Raw genomic sequence first — 15,927 nt, forward strand, 5'->3', positions numbered from 1 at the left:
GAAGGGCAAAACCCTGCCTTTTGTTTGTGGGTGAGGGATATGCAATGTGGCAGCAGCCGAGCAAAAGGGGGGAAATTAATTGCAGCCAATTAATAATTAATCCCCCTTAAACAGCTTTATTATCTCTCTCGAACGACAGGGATTTGTCTGATAACCCCCCGAAGACCAAATGTCAAGTTTAACCAAATAGTTATTGCTTTATCAACCCGAGTCTGCAAATAAATTAATCAAAAGCAAATCTGTCCTTTGTGCGACTCATTTGCTGGTAATGGATGGATATGAAGATTTGCCGATATTATTGTCTGTCATTCAATCTAACAAAGTGAACATTTATTGCATATATATTAAAAATTATCCCGGAATCGAGTGGCGCCGGGTTGCATTTATTGGAGTCTTCCCAGGGGTGAGGTCCCCTCGGATGCGGGCGCGTGGGGAAAGGCAAATAGTGCGTGCGAGTGAGAGTCCCAAATCTCCTTAAGTCTCAGCGCCTGCCCAGGCCTTCTCTGAAGGCGTCATACCCTCCAGCCTTTGCCCCCAGCTTCGGGAAGGGACGTGTGGGCCGCCGCCAGTCTCGCCACAGACCCGGGCCAGCCTAGCGTGGGGAGCCCAGCCACTGTCAAAACAAGAGGAGCCTCAGGCACTCACAAGGGGACTGACTCTAGGAAATTTAGGGGGGGGCGTGTGATTGAAGAGAGAGAAACGGGAGGGGACAGCTCCCCTTTGTCTTCTCTCGGGTTACATCATTTTCTAATTAGGCATAAAATTGTGTTCATACACTTGTATTGCGGCCTTCATAAACATCGTCATTATGGCTTATAAGAACGCCATTGTGGGGAGGCCATCCCAAAATAGAAAACGCTGGGGTGAGAGAGGCCTGGAGTCCAGGAGGCTGGGCTTTGTCCTCCCCTGGGAGAAGATGGATGGCCAGTGTCATACAGATGATGACTTGAAACCATTAAATTGTCAGAGGAGGGAGAATCTTTATCAGCCGCCAGCGCTCCTGGAAAATTCTAGAGACAGCCACCGATGGGTCTTGGTTGGGAAAGGAAGGCAGGCAGCTGGGTCTGCCAGGCAAGCTGGAGCCAGAGATGAGGTAGTGGCCTGCGGAGGGAACGTGGAGGTAGAGAGTATGGGGCGCCAAAGTCACCGTGGTCTCTTTCTCCAAGGCCCACAGACTTCATCCGAGTCACCTGGTCTCCAGCTCGGCTCCCTTCCGATCTTGTACCCAAGGCTGGTGGACACAGGTGCTTCCCCTGAGAAATGAGAGGGGCAGAGAACACCGAACAGCTGAGAGCTGTGCCAGGCGGGACAATTGTTCCCATTATTAGGAGCTGAGGCGCAAGCTCAGTCTCCCTGCTCAGTTGGGGGGCGCCTTGCTAACTGGATAGAGATGGATGGAGGTGCCCTGAGCACATCCCCTCGCTCCCCCCCACCCCCCCGCCGCTCCGGCGTCGTGTCAGACCCCGGGCAATTATTGTCCCGCCAGGATGGACACATCGCCCGCGCCACCCTGACCCTAGCTTGAGGGCCCACTGTTGCCTGCTCTGCTGTACCGATTTCCCCCTCGCTTTTACAGTAACCTTGCATGACATAAATAACTCCCATGCCCTTGCCCACTTTTGCTTGAGGCCCTTAACTCGCAGGAAATTAGCTGTTACTTTTTTTTTTCCTTTCAAGAGCAAAACCAGCAATAACAAAACAAATCCACAAAAACCAAACCCGGAAAGCTTTGGAAACTACAAATTCTAATTCCCTATCTTGTTCGCCTTTTGTATGGAAGACTTCTAGTGGATGGTGGAATTCATCTTAATCTAACAAAAATGGTTTTTGCTTTTGCCTCTGCCAGGATGAGTTTCTCCTTGCTTGTGCCTGGCTCTCCCAGGTATTATCCTTGGTAATTATGCTGCATCCAGGTGGGGGTGGAGTTTTCAAAAACTTCTCTATGGGGTGGTGTGGGGATGGCGGTGGTGGGGTGGTGGGCTGGGCTTTAGTCACAGTGCTGAGACATGGGGCAAGGTCACTCCTGCTGACCTCTGCTTGGCTGAGAGTGTACCTGTTCATCTAGGCCACCAGGCAGGGAAAGCAAACCTATCAGTGACTTGACCTGGTAAGGGGTGGGCATTGGCTGGGCAGTGCCAGGCTGGTTTTGTGTAGTGGGTTGCTAGGCACCGAGACTGGAGGTGGAGAGAGGAGAGAAATGACTCTAGAGGAAAAGCCCTGGGATGTCAGAGCTAGCTATGCGGGGGTTGGGGGGTACCCTATTGGTGTGGATGGGAAGTGACAGTATCCTGCCATTGGCTTTCTGCCAGTCACATCCTGCCTGGCCAGGATTAGGGGGCAACTTAGGACCTTTTGAGATGGAAGGACTCCTAAAGGTCAGGTGTCAAGAGTGGCTTCCAAGTGTAAAGCTCCAGAAAGCTCCAACACACACACACACACACACACACACACACACACACACACACACCCCACTTCACCTCACAGCTTTAGCTGCATTTTGAGGGGTTGGACCCCCCTCCCCAACCACTTTAAAGAAGGTTCTGAAAAAGCCTTGGCCAGGCTTGGTTAGAGTAAGCTACTCTGTTGAGCTGAGGTCCCAGTGCCCCCACTCCCCCACTACCCCAACCCCAGGATTGCCTCCTCTCACAGGCGTAGCTACTAAGAGTTTGACAAAACAGCTGCATCAAAATCAACACCACACACAACAGCGCATGGGATGATCTCGGGGTCCCTCGAGGTCAGCCGGTTTGTCTATGCTGCGCTTGCTTTGTTTTTGCTGAAGGAAATGCCATGTGAATGTCCAAATGTGCTGAGTCTATCATCCTAGTGCTCAGGAAGCTGAGGCAGGATAATCAGAAATGTATAGGCTACGGGGTAAGTTCCAGCCTGGGCTATTGTGAGACTCATTAGAACAAAACAAAAACAAAACAAAACAGAACAAAAATCAGAAGGATAATAACACAGGCAAATGAGGAAATACCCAAACACCTGTGTGTCATTTTCACACTGCCCTTGTTCAGGTCATTTAAGGTAGGTGTAATCTGGCAGTGACTCACTGATTAGTGTTCCAAATTCTATTTATTCCTTACCGGTCTTTAGTCATAGTTTAAGTCATTTCACAGGTATGTGTGATAGCTCCATAGAGAATACAAAAGAGACTGAATCCATTGCGTTCAGGGTACTTGGTTCTCTTAGGAGGAAACTTACATTCGGATACTAAAGGATTTTCAGTGTAACCTCATCGTGGAACCCCAAGATGTAGGCTTTACCTGAGTTTACTAAACTTTCTAATGGAAGGCCTAGGTCAGGCATTGAAAGGCTCTGACCCTCAGTGGTATGCTCTGTGAGGTGAAGGTTGGAAAGTGTCGTCCTCTAGATGTCTCCTCACACTCTCTAGAGGCTTGGAAGGATGGAATAGTCATCGGCTGCAAACTGTGAGAGAGCATCTGAGTGTCCGAGACAGACCTCAGGAAGACATCACTTTCTGAGTGTGCTTCTGAACTCGAGCTATTAGAGGACAATGCACAAAGAGTGTGTGGATGGACACCTTGCAGATTAGGGCCTGGGCATCACTGGGGAAGTTTGGCTGACTTATTTACTCTTTGGAAACCAATTTCCTGTCCTAGACAGAAGGCATATCAAATACCTACCTATGTGATAGGGCAGAGGCAGGGAGATCTCTGCCAGGGTTACATAGTAAGATCCTATCTTGAAAAAAAAAATTCTGCCTTTCACTTACAAAATGGCTCCCATGACCAATTCTGATGATGTGTGAAAACTAACAAACATCATGGTAATTTAAAAAATAACACAGCAATCAGGATTCTACTCTCTTGATTTCCCGAGATATATTTACTCTTTAAATTTTTTTTAAAAAATTACTTTTAGATGTGTGTGTGTGTGTGTGTGCGTGCACTTGTGAGTGCAAGTACCCATGGAGTCCAGAAGAGGGCTTTGGGTCCCTGGATCTAGAGTTACAGGTGGCTGTGAGCTGCTCTCTGAAGGTTTTGTGACTGGAATCAGGTCCTCTGAAAGAGCAGATTGCTCTCATGATGGGTAAGCCTTCTCCCCAGCCTGCCTTTCTCTTTCTTATAGGGTTTCCTCTGCCTGTCTGCCTGTCTGTCTGTCTGTCATTTGTGGTTCTGTGGGAATTAAGGAGTACTGTGGAGGGCAGTTATTAGTTTCCAGTTGGAACAGTGTGGCACTTGCTGGGCGTCCAGATGGCACAGCTTCTCTCTGGAACCCAGCATCTACCCTGGCCACCAAACAGAAGATAAAGTTTCAGGGACATCTAGGACACAGAAATACTGCTCCAGTCACCTTCATTGAATTTTAAGAAACCACTTTCTGGAGTTTCATTAGAAATAAGTTTTAAGGGGTTGGGGATTTAGCTCAGCGTAGAGATCTTGCCTAGCAAGCGAAAGGCCCTGGGTTCGGTCCCCAGCTCTGGGGAAAAAAAAGAAAAAGAAAAAAAAAAGAAAAAAAAAGAAAAAAAAAAGAAATGTTTTATTATTGACTGGGGTGGGGAGTGAGGAAAATGAGAAGCATTTGAAATTGTTTGGCTGGTCCTCTCTCTCCTTTGGAGAGATGCATGATTTTATTCTTTGTAAGGGAAAGAAAATGAAACTCTGTTCTTTTCTGTAGGACACTCACTGCTAGAGACCTGTTAGCTTACTTGGCTTAGGGAAACAGAGTCCACTTCCTAAGAGAGGTCACTCTGTGTAAATGGAGGGAGATGTGATGGGTTCTGAGAGAAAGGGCTCTGGCAGGTGGGTATGTCAGAAGTGGAGGGGTGGTAGGAGGAAGGGGGTGGGGTTCAACCCCAAGGAAGAACGACTCACTTTTCTCCTAGAAACAGTGGCTGACAAAGCCACTAGCTTCGTGGGGTTTCATCCCGTGTGGCCCATGGAATTCATCCAGCAGGCTCTCAATGAAGGAGGCTGGCTGCCTTTCCTTCTATTCTCTTAACTTTGTGATAAATGTTAGCCAGCCAATCCTATCTATTAGGGCGCCATTATCACAGAATGTTGACTGAACTGGTTCTTTTATCTTCATTATGGAGCTGCCTCCCCTCACAGATTTATGCATTTTTTATATTAAATTCTTTGTTTAAGCCTATTCTCTTGTTGACTTTCATTGACCCACCCCACCCCAGTCCCTAATACTTTCCCATATTTAATATTGAAACATTTTTTTCCCTCAGTGCTCCTCTTGGCTTTGTTGCCATTCATTTGACGGCTGTCCCTAATGGCCTGGGCTGTTTGCTCTGTTCTTGAACTTGGTGGGGTCACACATTCTTAAACAGTGATGTTCTCTGAATGTCGTCCACCCTTGCTGTCCAGCTAAGTTGCTCTGTGTCACAAGCGCTGCCCTTTTCTCCGCCCCTAACTACCAACTGCTCCTAATCACTTAAACAAACACCTTTCCTAGTGGTGGCTCAGGCCCCCAGCCTTTTGGGTTTTGTTTAGCAGACGCCAAGGCTCAGCCTGGCCCACCGGCGGCTTGGCCCCTCTGACCCGGGTACATCGCGGCTCTTCTCCTTGGAGCGCGGCCTTGTCCAGCGCCCCTTGGGCCAAAGGCCAGGGTCCGGGCAAGATTGACCAGCTGCTTGAGGTGACCACAAAAAGACATCAACGGAGGACTTTAGCTTAGAGCTGGCAAATGAACACATTTATTTCCCCGCCCACCCCTCCCCCATCCACCAACCCCATCTACTGAGAGCCTAGGAGGAAGACAAAGGGGACAATATTGGGAAGAGGGACAGGAGAGGCTCATCCCGCACCAGAAATCTTAGCTCCCTTCTTGGGGGCCGTCTGTTCAGTTTCACAACACTTACAAGAGCAATTTCCAGAATTGAAGTTGCCTGGTGTTTTGATTCTTCCGTTGCCTGTGCATTTGTGCCCCGAAGGTCCCTTCCAAATGGATACTAATTGTGGGGGCTGCACAGTGCTGGCTGCTCCAATGCCCCAGGGCCCCGAGGACCTGCTTCTCAAAGCCTTAATTGACAAGGACCTGTCTGTATTTAGGAGCAGCTGGTCCAGAGCATTGGCACATCAGTGCAATCTTAACGCAGCATCCCTAGCCCCGAGGAGGATGAGGGTAAATGTGGTTAAAATGAAGGAAGATTTATAGCCCGCCCCCTTGGGTAATAGGACAGAAGACAGCTCCCAAGATTTTCCCCTACGAGGGGGTTCATTCATCAGCTCCCGGGCCTAGTAACCCGATAGGAGGCTCGATCTCGCTATTATTGCTAATGGGGGATGGGAGGAGGCGCTCTCAGAACAATTAGGCAGGTGACAATATCTCACTACAGGGCATAGCCCCCTAAACTGGACGGAAATTTGGCTCAGCACGACCGCTGTCTTTTGCTTCCGCGGGATCCGGCGCCGGTGCTTCTCTGCCTGGGTCTGGCGCTGGATTAATGGTGGCGCCGCAGGCAGGCTGGGACTCAGTGAGCAGAGGGCGCTCTGGCTGCCCTTCCCCGGAACAGGGAGGCTTTCAGAGTTCTTTGCGACTCCTCAGGACGTTTCAAAGTCCCAAACTGCGGGTGGAAGGGGTGATCGTATAGATCAGCTTCTCCCACCCAGCTCCCCAACTCCCGGGCTGCACGCTGCGAGCGCCTTTCTGAGACCTGCTCGCTCGGTAGACAACCTCCATTCAGCCGCTTACAAAGAAGGTTGATTGGTTCAAGAGGATGCCGGTTTTGTTGCGATGTGTGGGAAATACTTTGATGTCCGCCTGGTTCGCACGTGTGAACAGGGATAATGGCGTTTGGGCATCTTCATTGAAATTTGAAGTTTTTAAAGCAGAAATTCCCCAACTTTTGCCTGTTTTTCTCAACATTTTCTTTTTCTTTCTTTCTTTCTTTTTCCTGCCTTCAGGAACAATGCCAACATTGAAGCCCTCGGTTGGAGTCTGCACAGTTGGAGATCTTTGGTGCCGTTTTTTTTTTAAGACATCTTTGGATTTCATCAATCAAACTGACTGCAATTTTCCATAAAAACCCTGAATTTGGGTCAGAAAGTGGGCAAAGTAGATAAAGATCATTCGAGCTGTCTTATAAGATGATAAATAGATATCCTTTCAGGCCCACAATGCTAAAGTGCAGTTTTGTGATTCCCTTCCATGGGGTGTGAATGCAGTGAGTCGAAACGATTTATACATGTTTTCCCATGGTTTAGGGGGTGTCTTTACATACTTGTCAATAGTAGTTTGACCTTTCCCCCACCGAGTGGCTAAGTGTTAGTAGCTTTGGGTACTTTTCCCCCCCTTGGGGTGCCCGTGCTTCCTCTTAAGAAGCACAAGAAAAGAAGGCTTTATTATTAATAGAATATGGGTCTGATCTAGACAATTCTCCACAAATAGGCTGCTTGCAGAGACCCATGAGTTTGGGGCAGAATTTCCATCTGCTTTGTGGTGACTCTCAGGAATACCTCTCTGGACGCCATGCTGGGATGTGAACTCACTTTCTTAACAACATGTTCACTGGCACCACATCCTTCCTTATTCTTGAACTTGACGAATGGACTTTTTGTATGAGGTGAACAAAAAGGCACTAAAAGAAATAGCAGAAGGAAGTTGGCAACGAGTAGCCCTGCTACTCCCAGAGATCTTTCAGAATGCTAGCTGACGCAGTCTCTTAGTGAACAAGTGCGACTTAAATATTTCCTCCTCATTATTAAAAATAATTATTTAGCACGCACACAATGCTACTTTTTACATATTGACTAAATCACTTCTTCTTTTCTATTTTCTTGACCCCTTCTCTCAAAACAGTGCTCGTTTTTTTGATAATCCCTTTACCCAGTGTTTCTGGCTCACCTGGTAGTTTGAAAGAGGAATCTTCATGGAGAAATCATAGCTGCCCTTCTTAGCTACTTAAGAATTATCTGAATTGTCCTATGAGCTCATAGATCTTGTGGGGGCATACACAAGTACCAAGACAAGTACATTCATTTCTTTTGACTTAAGACTCCTTCCTCTATCTGTCACAAGAATGCGGGCTCCTTTCTACGGTTGGCTTTTCTAAACTGGCTAAATATCAAATGTATGCTGTAAACTAGGTATAGAAGAGAGCATGGTACAGTGGGAGTTAATTACTGTTATTAACTTACTGGCTTTATTAGTTTTGAATGAAGCACATAGGCAGTGGTTACAGTTATTTAAACACTCTTTATTAGCTAAAATAATTTGCAAATTTTGTACATTCTCTTCCCATCTAAGATTGAAAATGGCAGCTGGAAACTTAGGAAAGACCCTTGCTTTGCCATTGTTTGTCTTTAATAAATCTGGCTCCCAAGTACTAACCATGTTTTAACTTAATGTATGGCTGTCTAACACTTTAAGCCTTTCAATGCCATTTTATTTATCTTATTTTATTCGACAGCGATATGCCTAGGTGATATAGCAGACATTTAAAATTAGTTGCCTAATTTCAACTAGACCATTACAAACAGCAAATCTATGAAGAATAGCTATCATAATTATTTACATAAAACAAAGCATGTATACATTTCCTAGTTGTTCTTTCGCTTTCTCCTGATCCTAATACTTAGTTTACACATATTTGTGATATTCATGAGATCTCCTTAATGAGTAAAGACACAAAGAGGAAGGAAGATATGGAACTTGGATGTTGTGGGCTTGAGGGTCTAGATCAGCAGAAAACAACTTGTCAGGTATACAGAAGACCTGGGTTCAATCAACACACACACACACACACACACACACACACACACTCACACACACACACACCACAGCACACTAATAAATGAAATTTATTAATCATTCCAATCATGATAAATGAAAAGCATATCTAAGATGATTATATCAATAAATAGATAGGTAGAACTGTGTTCACCATTGAATATATATATATATATATATATATATATATATATCACTTCAACCATTTGAACCCCATCAACCATGTCAAATGGTCACTGATAAAATTTCCATTTTGGGGTCTCAACATGCTCTGGACATTCAGTAAAGCTATTGATTACTCTTACTGTTGGTGAGAGCAGAAGCCTTATTGGTTAAGGGGTCGGGGAGAGCAAAGCCTCTCTGTGGTCTGCCATGGTCTATACATGGAGTACATACAGCCTGCAGGACAAGTAGGCCCATGCACACTTAAGGCTTCCAGTGTGAGTTGGATGCTTGTGTCTGAGATGTAAGTCATCTGGCCTTCTTCTAAGCCTCACGGTTGTAGTTCAGAAAGGGAGTTTTTAGATTAGTTTAGTGCTCCATGCTCTAGAGGAGAAAACTAAGGCTGACTAGATGTAGTCACTCAAAGCAGAGAGAGCAGCTAGAGTTCTTTTCATCCCCTTCCTCTTACTAAATCAGGAATGTGTTTCTCTAATTTTCTTTGAGATTAAAGATAGAGAGAGGGACACACACACACACACACACACACACACACACACACAGAGAGAGAGAGAGAGAGAGAGAGAGAGAGAGAGAGCTGAAGGAAAGAAGAAACAAAGGAGAGAAAGTAGGGGAAGGAAAGGGGAAATGAAAGGAGAAGAAAGACGAAATCCTAAAGACATCTATCTACTGCAGCTCTTGTGGGTTGCTCCTCCCACGGATAGCACAGTTTGATAAGCTAATACTGCATAGGCCAGAGTAAACTCAAGGTCAGTTAAACGGACACCAGCAATTCCTTGAATGGTTAGACAGCACGAGTTCTTTTTCATGGGGGATTTTTGTTCTTGAGAGTTCCCTGTACAATCAATCCCCATAGCGTTCAAAGGAGATGAATATGATCCAAACTGAGGGGGCACATGCAATGAGGGGGAGGGAAAAGAGAGGGGGAGGGAACCTGAGGTGGGAAGCAAACCCATGGAGGCCCTCAGGTGTGCAGTCTGCCTGTAGACTGGGAGTTACTCCCTCCCTCTTTATCTGATTGTTTCTCTTTCCCTCCTTTCTTTCCTCCCTTTACTTCTTGGTCATAGGAATGGAACCCAGCACACACTATGCACATGTCCTATGACTGAACCCTATAGCCCCAGCCCCGTGTAATTCACCTATCCCTGTCCTTCCCTAGACAATGGCACACATTTCAAACAAGCCATGTAGAATTGTGTATCCTAATAGCTATGCTATTTTAAACCCACCATTCAACGTAAAACCCCTATAGCACTGTGAACAAGTGTGCTTCTCAAAAGTCTTTGAAGGCTCATGTTAACATGTGCAGTAAGGAATGATAACATTTTTACTTTCAATAAGGACACCATTAACGTACTGCCATTACCTCCTCCGTGATGACCTTGGTAGTTACTGTCGAATATTATCACTTTTGAAAATGATGTGGTTTACTAAGAGTTTTTTTCTCCAGGGTTTAAATGGCAATACAAAGTAAATAATTTAAAGAAATCCTATCTCTTGTCCCCATTTAGCTGGGTGATTTAAACAAAAAGCTCTTGAGGAAGGAATTGGGAATGTTCTAAGACTCCAATGCTTGGGTCCCAACCTAGCAGGCATGTAATTTTCAAATTGCTTGCTAAAAATGGCACATCACTGATTCTTTGCAGGTAGAATTTAACCTTCAGGTTTTAATAAGGATTTACTACTCTTTGATTTAGAGGCAGCCAGAGCAAAGTTGTTGAGTTGAATAGAGGCTAACATATGGGCAGGGCTTTAAGGATCCATTCCTACCCAAACTCCAAAATGGCTTCAATCAGCAGGTGTCCCAATGCTTATTTAATGAGGAAATGTGTGAGCAGCTGCTGTTTCTCATCTACAGATGTAGTTAGCTCTCATTGCTCTGCGACAAACCAGGAAAAAGAACAGATTTCAGCTGTAATTTGGGACTATTCTATTAGGTATGTAGGGCTACATCACCAGATTCATAAACAAGAACAATAAGGCCGATTTAAGGAAGAAAATCAAATAGAATAACCCTGGGGGTGAAACCGTGGGTTGTGTTCTGGGATCTATTGCTTTGTTTTTAGGTCACACATGCTTCCAAGTTTAGATTAAGCCTTAATAGCCTTTATATAGATAAATAAAAATCCGCCCCGACACTGAGCTTTGACTGACCTTGTGGGAGTGTTGCGGATGGATGCGTGAAGTTAACTTTGCTTTCCCAGTGCATGGTGGGCACTGTCAGCATCTTAATACGGGTCCAGCAAAGCCAATCAGAACTGGAACTGTGGTATGGCCTGAATAGGCATTCCTACCGCAGGGCACAGCTAGTTTAAATGCATAGTTCTTTTTACTCCTACTTCAAGCCAGGTCTCCTATGGACTTGGGGTCTACATATGTGGCTATCTCTTTTGGTGTAACTATGGCTTCTGGGCGATTATGAACTAGAGACGTGTGCTGCTGACTACTGTCACTTGTCATTAGCACATGCTGGGACTCTTTGAAAAGAACACCATAGGTACTTTGCCCTCCTAATAGATGTCCTACTTAAGAGAAAAATTATAGGACTTTTCTCTGACTTAGGCCCTGAGCATAGAGCTAACTACAGTCTCACAGCTTCTACTCGCTCCTTCTTATAAACAGTCCCCACATTTGGTGGTGGTGGTGGGGAGTTGCTCCGGGTTTATGGGAAAAAGCCTATAGTAATATATACTAAGGTTGAGCTAAAATTACATATTTAACTAGAAAGGGCCAGTAAAAATGATGAGTTTATTTGGGAAGTTATTTTTTTTAGTCTCATTGTAACACATACTTATTAAATTTTTAGTGTATTAATGACTAAGGGGGTAGGGAGACAACTTGAGCTTTTTGTTCTGTCTCTCTCTCTCTCTCTCTCTCTGTATCTATCTATCTATCTGTCTATATCTATCTATCTATCTATCTATCTATCTATCTATCTATCTATCTATCTATGTCCCTCTGCCCCCCCCCCCCAGGGTTTCTCTGTAATAGTCTTGGAACTCACTTTGTAGACTAGGTTTCCCCCACCCCCACCCCCACCCCTCACCTCACAGAGATCCACCTGCTTCCTGAAGGCTGGGATTAAAGGCCTGGGCTTTAATTAAAGACAACCTGAACTTTAAGGATTAGTCAGCCTTTATGATTTAGCAATCCAAGTGTAAACAAGGAGTTTTGATTAATTGATCTGCATTGCCCCCTACAGATCTGGCCAATAGCCAGTGAACTGCGTGCTACCTCAGAAGTCAGCAAATACCAGAAAGGTATTTGAGCTGTTAGCTCAGTTCAAAGGACCCTGAGAACACAGATCTAAAAACCGAGTCCTCTCAAACTACTGTCTCACCTCCTCTGAGGATCAGTTTTCCCATCAGGTGTCGAGATTCTAGTACTTATGTTTAGTGCTTAGAACAAAAGGGACCATGGCACATTACTGTGGAGAGGCCTCCCTTCGGACCTTTGATCTTCAACCCCTTTCTCAACAGCCGGTCCCTCCCTTCTGGCCACTTGGGGAAGTAACATCCTTCTAGCCCGGCCACCAGCCCATGCCCCTTCTGGCTATTGCGGGAATTCCGCTCACATCCTAACACCTTGACCTTCCCTGGAGCTCTCTGGCTGGCCACAGGTCCGGTATGAGCCGGTTGAACCGAGCCAGAGCAAGGGCGAGGCTCATGGAGCTCGCAACCCAGGCGGGTGGCCGAGACCCCGAGGGGCGCTTGCGAGGCTGCAGGAGGGCGGGAGCTGGCCGGGGGCGCTCGGGGAGCATGCTAATGAGCAGCGCGCAGGGGATGCGCCCCGGCTGGGGCACGCGGTGCCACTCAGGCCCGCGGGGGGCGCGCAGCTCGCAGCAGCCGGGAGCCCCAGTCTCTCAAAGCCCCTTTCAGCAGCTCTGCGGGCTCCTCACCAGAGGAGTCTGCAGCGACATAAAAGCGCATTATGAAAATTATAATATCAGCCACAGAGCATGTCCACCGAGGCAGCTCTGCACCTTTGAGGCATTGAGCCCGGTTCAGCTGGGCTGAGGAGAGAAATATACATTTGAATTCGGTCCCTGAATGGGGGTGGGGGGCAGCGGCGGCGACAACGCCAACAGTGCCTCCTTTATCCGTTTGGCTACATCTCCTGCTTCTCATTCCTGGGCTGTTGCACCTTGTCGCCTTACAGGCAGGGTGTGGAGCAGGAGGGGCATGGGCCAGGCAAGGCTGCAGAAGTGTGTGTGTGTGTGTGTGTGTGTGTGTGTGTGTGTGTGTGTGTGTGTGTGTGTGTTGTGGCGGTGATTCACGATCAACTGAGGGTCAAGAACCGAGTGCATTTCTCTGAGGCTGCAAGAGTGGAATGGGTAGAGGACTGGCCCCATTTTCTTGACTTCGTGCCAAGTTAGAGATGCCACCATTAGGGGCGTTTTCCCATCAGCGCTCAGATTCCAGCCTCTGAAGCTCTAGGGCGGGAAGAGAAGACGAAGTCCAGCTCAGAGTGGATCCCGCCCACAAGTCACCTCCGCAACCGACGGAGAACGCCAGTTCAATGGTCTGAGCCCCAAAAGGCCACATGGCTTCACGCACTCTGACTCTAAGGGATCCTGGGGCGGCACTGGCATGCCGAGGCCCCGAGGCAGGTCTGATCTATTACAGCAGCTGAGTAGCCTCACCGTTGAGTCCTGTCCATTGTCTTGTTAATCACCTTTCGTTACCGAGGGCGCGGACCGTCCTAAAGCTTTTAATATTAATAAGGCCCAATGCTTCAGCTCCTACACCGAGGTCGTGAGCGACCTGGACGGCGCAGGTGTCGCTCAGGAACCTGTTCAGCCAGGCTAAACAGTGCCCAAGGGAATGGGGAAGACAGGCGAAGCGGAGCTGCGAAAGAAGACTTGGAGGGAAAACAAAAACAGCAAACAAAAACCTGTTCCAAACAAAGGGGTTGGTTAGATTCTCTAGTGTGCCCAGAGGAGTTTAACTCCACCGGAGAGGCGAGGTGAGAGCGGCTGGTGGCGAGTGCAAGGGTCCGCTCCGGTAGGAACCTAACGTTTCCGGTGGTGAAGCCTGCATTGGCTGCTAATAGAGCTCTAATTGATGGGTGAAGTCCCATTTCCTCGTGCTCTTCTTTATTGCTCCGTCCAGCCTGTTGCAAAATATAACCTTAATCTGATTTAGCAATTCCTCCAGGATTCCGTGTGAGCTTCCTGCTCAGGCAAAAAAAAAAATCGTTATTAAAAAAGTTAAAGTTACAGACTTTGGTTTGGTGCGTTGCCATTTTAAAAATCTTGCCCCAGGTCTTGACATTTAACGCTTTTTCTTTTTGTAATGGCTTGGTATGTCTTATGATTATTAATAACCGCAGTGCGTGTTGGTCTAGGTAGTGGGAGGTAAACAGGAGAGGTGATGTGAGGTTTCTAGGTGTCTGGGATGCTGGCTGGACCGGATGGCCAGCACCAGGAGTCATACACACGGCCTAAATGGTTTAGGGGTTTTCTAATCCCACCCTTAACCTGCAGAGGCGGTCTGGGAACAGTGGCTCCTTAGGCCTGGACAGCCTAGTACCAGGGGGTAGCATGATGGGGGTTGGGCTTACACTGAGGAGTGGTCTCCCTTCTTATGCTGAAACTGCCCAGTCATATTAAAAGCACAGGGCTTACTGAGCACATGCTTGGTCCATAAAGTAGTACTGAGCTTGGGTGCTGGAGGAGACTAACTTGGTTGTTGCAGAAGTACAAAATAGAGGCTAGATGTTGGTATCCAAAGACAGGACTTAGTTTTCTTCATCGTAATTCCTCTCTCTTGTCCCCCAACACCCATTTCTCTCTTCTAAGCACAGTGATCTCAGCATCCTTTTGGGTGTTGAGAGACTGATTTTTACCACAGCAGCAACAGCTCAGTGTTTCCTGTTTACTTTGTTTCCTCTAGTCTGCTGAGGGGAATAATTTTGTATGTAGATCTCTTAGACACTGTGACACAGAATTCTATACATACAGTGGTGCCACCCTGAACAGCTAGTGCAAACAAAGTTACGTTTAAAAAAAGTTAGGGATGCCTAGCCATGTGATCTTGGTTGAATGAATTACTTCTTAGTGGTGGCCTTCCCCACCCCCCCCAACCCATGGTGTAACAGTGTGTGCGAAGGCAAGTGCACACTTACAAAAAAAAAAACTCCTGAAAAATCTAAAACTAGAAGAGTTTGGAAAATTATAGAAACCTCTTTTGTCACATGGACAGTTGGATTTTTATGTAAGTTACCACCATGGTACCTGAATGACTCATTTTGTTTGAGGAGCTCTTTAATTTAGTGTCAGGCTAACCACCTCAACCACCCCCTCCCTTCCTTCCTTCTTTCTTCTTCCTTCCTTCTTTCCACTTTCTCTTTCTTTTTCCTTCCTTCCTTCCTTCCTTCCTTCTTTCCACTTTCTCTTTCTTTTTCCTCCCTCCCTCCCTCCCTTCCTCCCTCCCTTCCTTCCTTCCTTCCTTCCTTTCTTCCTTCCTTCCTCTTCCTTCCTTCTTTCCTTCCTTTTCTCCAACAACCAACATTCGCATCTGTTGGTTTTGACCCTGTTCTTTTTCTGGGAAGCAATGATTTCAGCTCTCACCGTCTCCAGTTTCACCAAGAAGTTCTCTAAGAAACAAGCATGCTTGTCAGCCTGGCATAATCAGTTTCCCACATGATGCTCTGAGAAATCCCCCAGCACGGATTGCTGGCCAGCATGTCAGAGGGAGAGGGAGTACCTGGCGGACCCAGACTTCCCATGCACCTTCAGCTGCAGGTTCTGGGATCTCTTCCAGGCCTGAGACAGGAACAGTGGGAACTAGTGCTTAGGCACAGCTCACCCCACCACTTCTCTGCTCTGCAGTGCCCTTGATGGGTTTAATGAGGCGGAACACCGTGAAGGAGAAGTGAGCTGGTCCAAATGATTGATGAAGCCAGGGGCAAAGCCCAGGCCTTTGCAGATAAAGCCCCATACAGACAGTGATAAAGGCAGGATAGTGGCAGGGCTGGGCTCCTTCAAAAGCTGTGGCCCAGAGGCATTGAGAGGAAACAGGCAGGGAAGGTGCTCTGTTG

The 15,927-nt window shown here is 46.9% G+C and overlaps 1 long non-coding RNA gene across 3 annotated transcripts in view; it reads left to right on the forward strand.

Annotated features, from left to right (window-relative positions):
• LOC134481844 (uncharacterized) overlaps nt 1–15,927 on the forward strand; it is a 59,121-nt gene that overhangs the window by 3,054 nt on the left and 40,140 nt on the right. For 2 of the 3 annotated variants that reach the window (XR_010057702.1, XR_010057703.1), the window contains exon 2: nt 6,882–7,141. This is a non-coding gene — a long non-coding RNA (uncharacterized LOC134481844). Of the gene's footprint in view, nt 1–6,881; nt 8,300–15,927 lie in introns of those variants that run through there. The other variant, XR_010057701.1, reaches the window with a different exon arrangement.

This window comes from Rattus norvegicus, chromosome 14 (genome assembly GCF_036323735.1).
Source record: "Rattus norvegicus strain BN/NHsdMcwi chromosome 14, GRCr8, whole genome shotgun sequence".
In the NCBI taxonomy this organism is placed as follows: domain Eukaryota; kingdom Metazoa; phylum Chordata; class Mammalia; order Rodentia; family Muridae; genus Rattus; species Rattus norvegicus.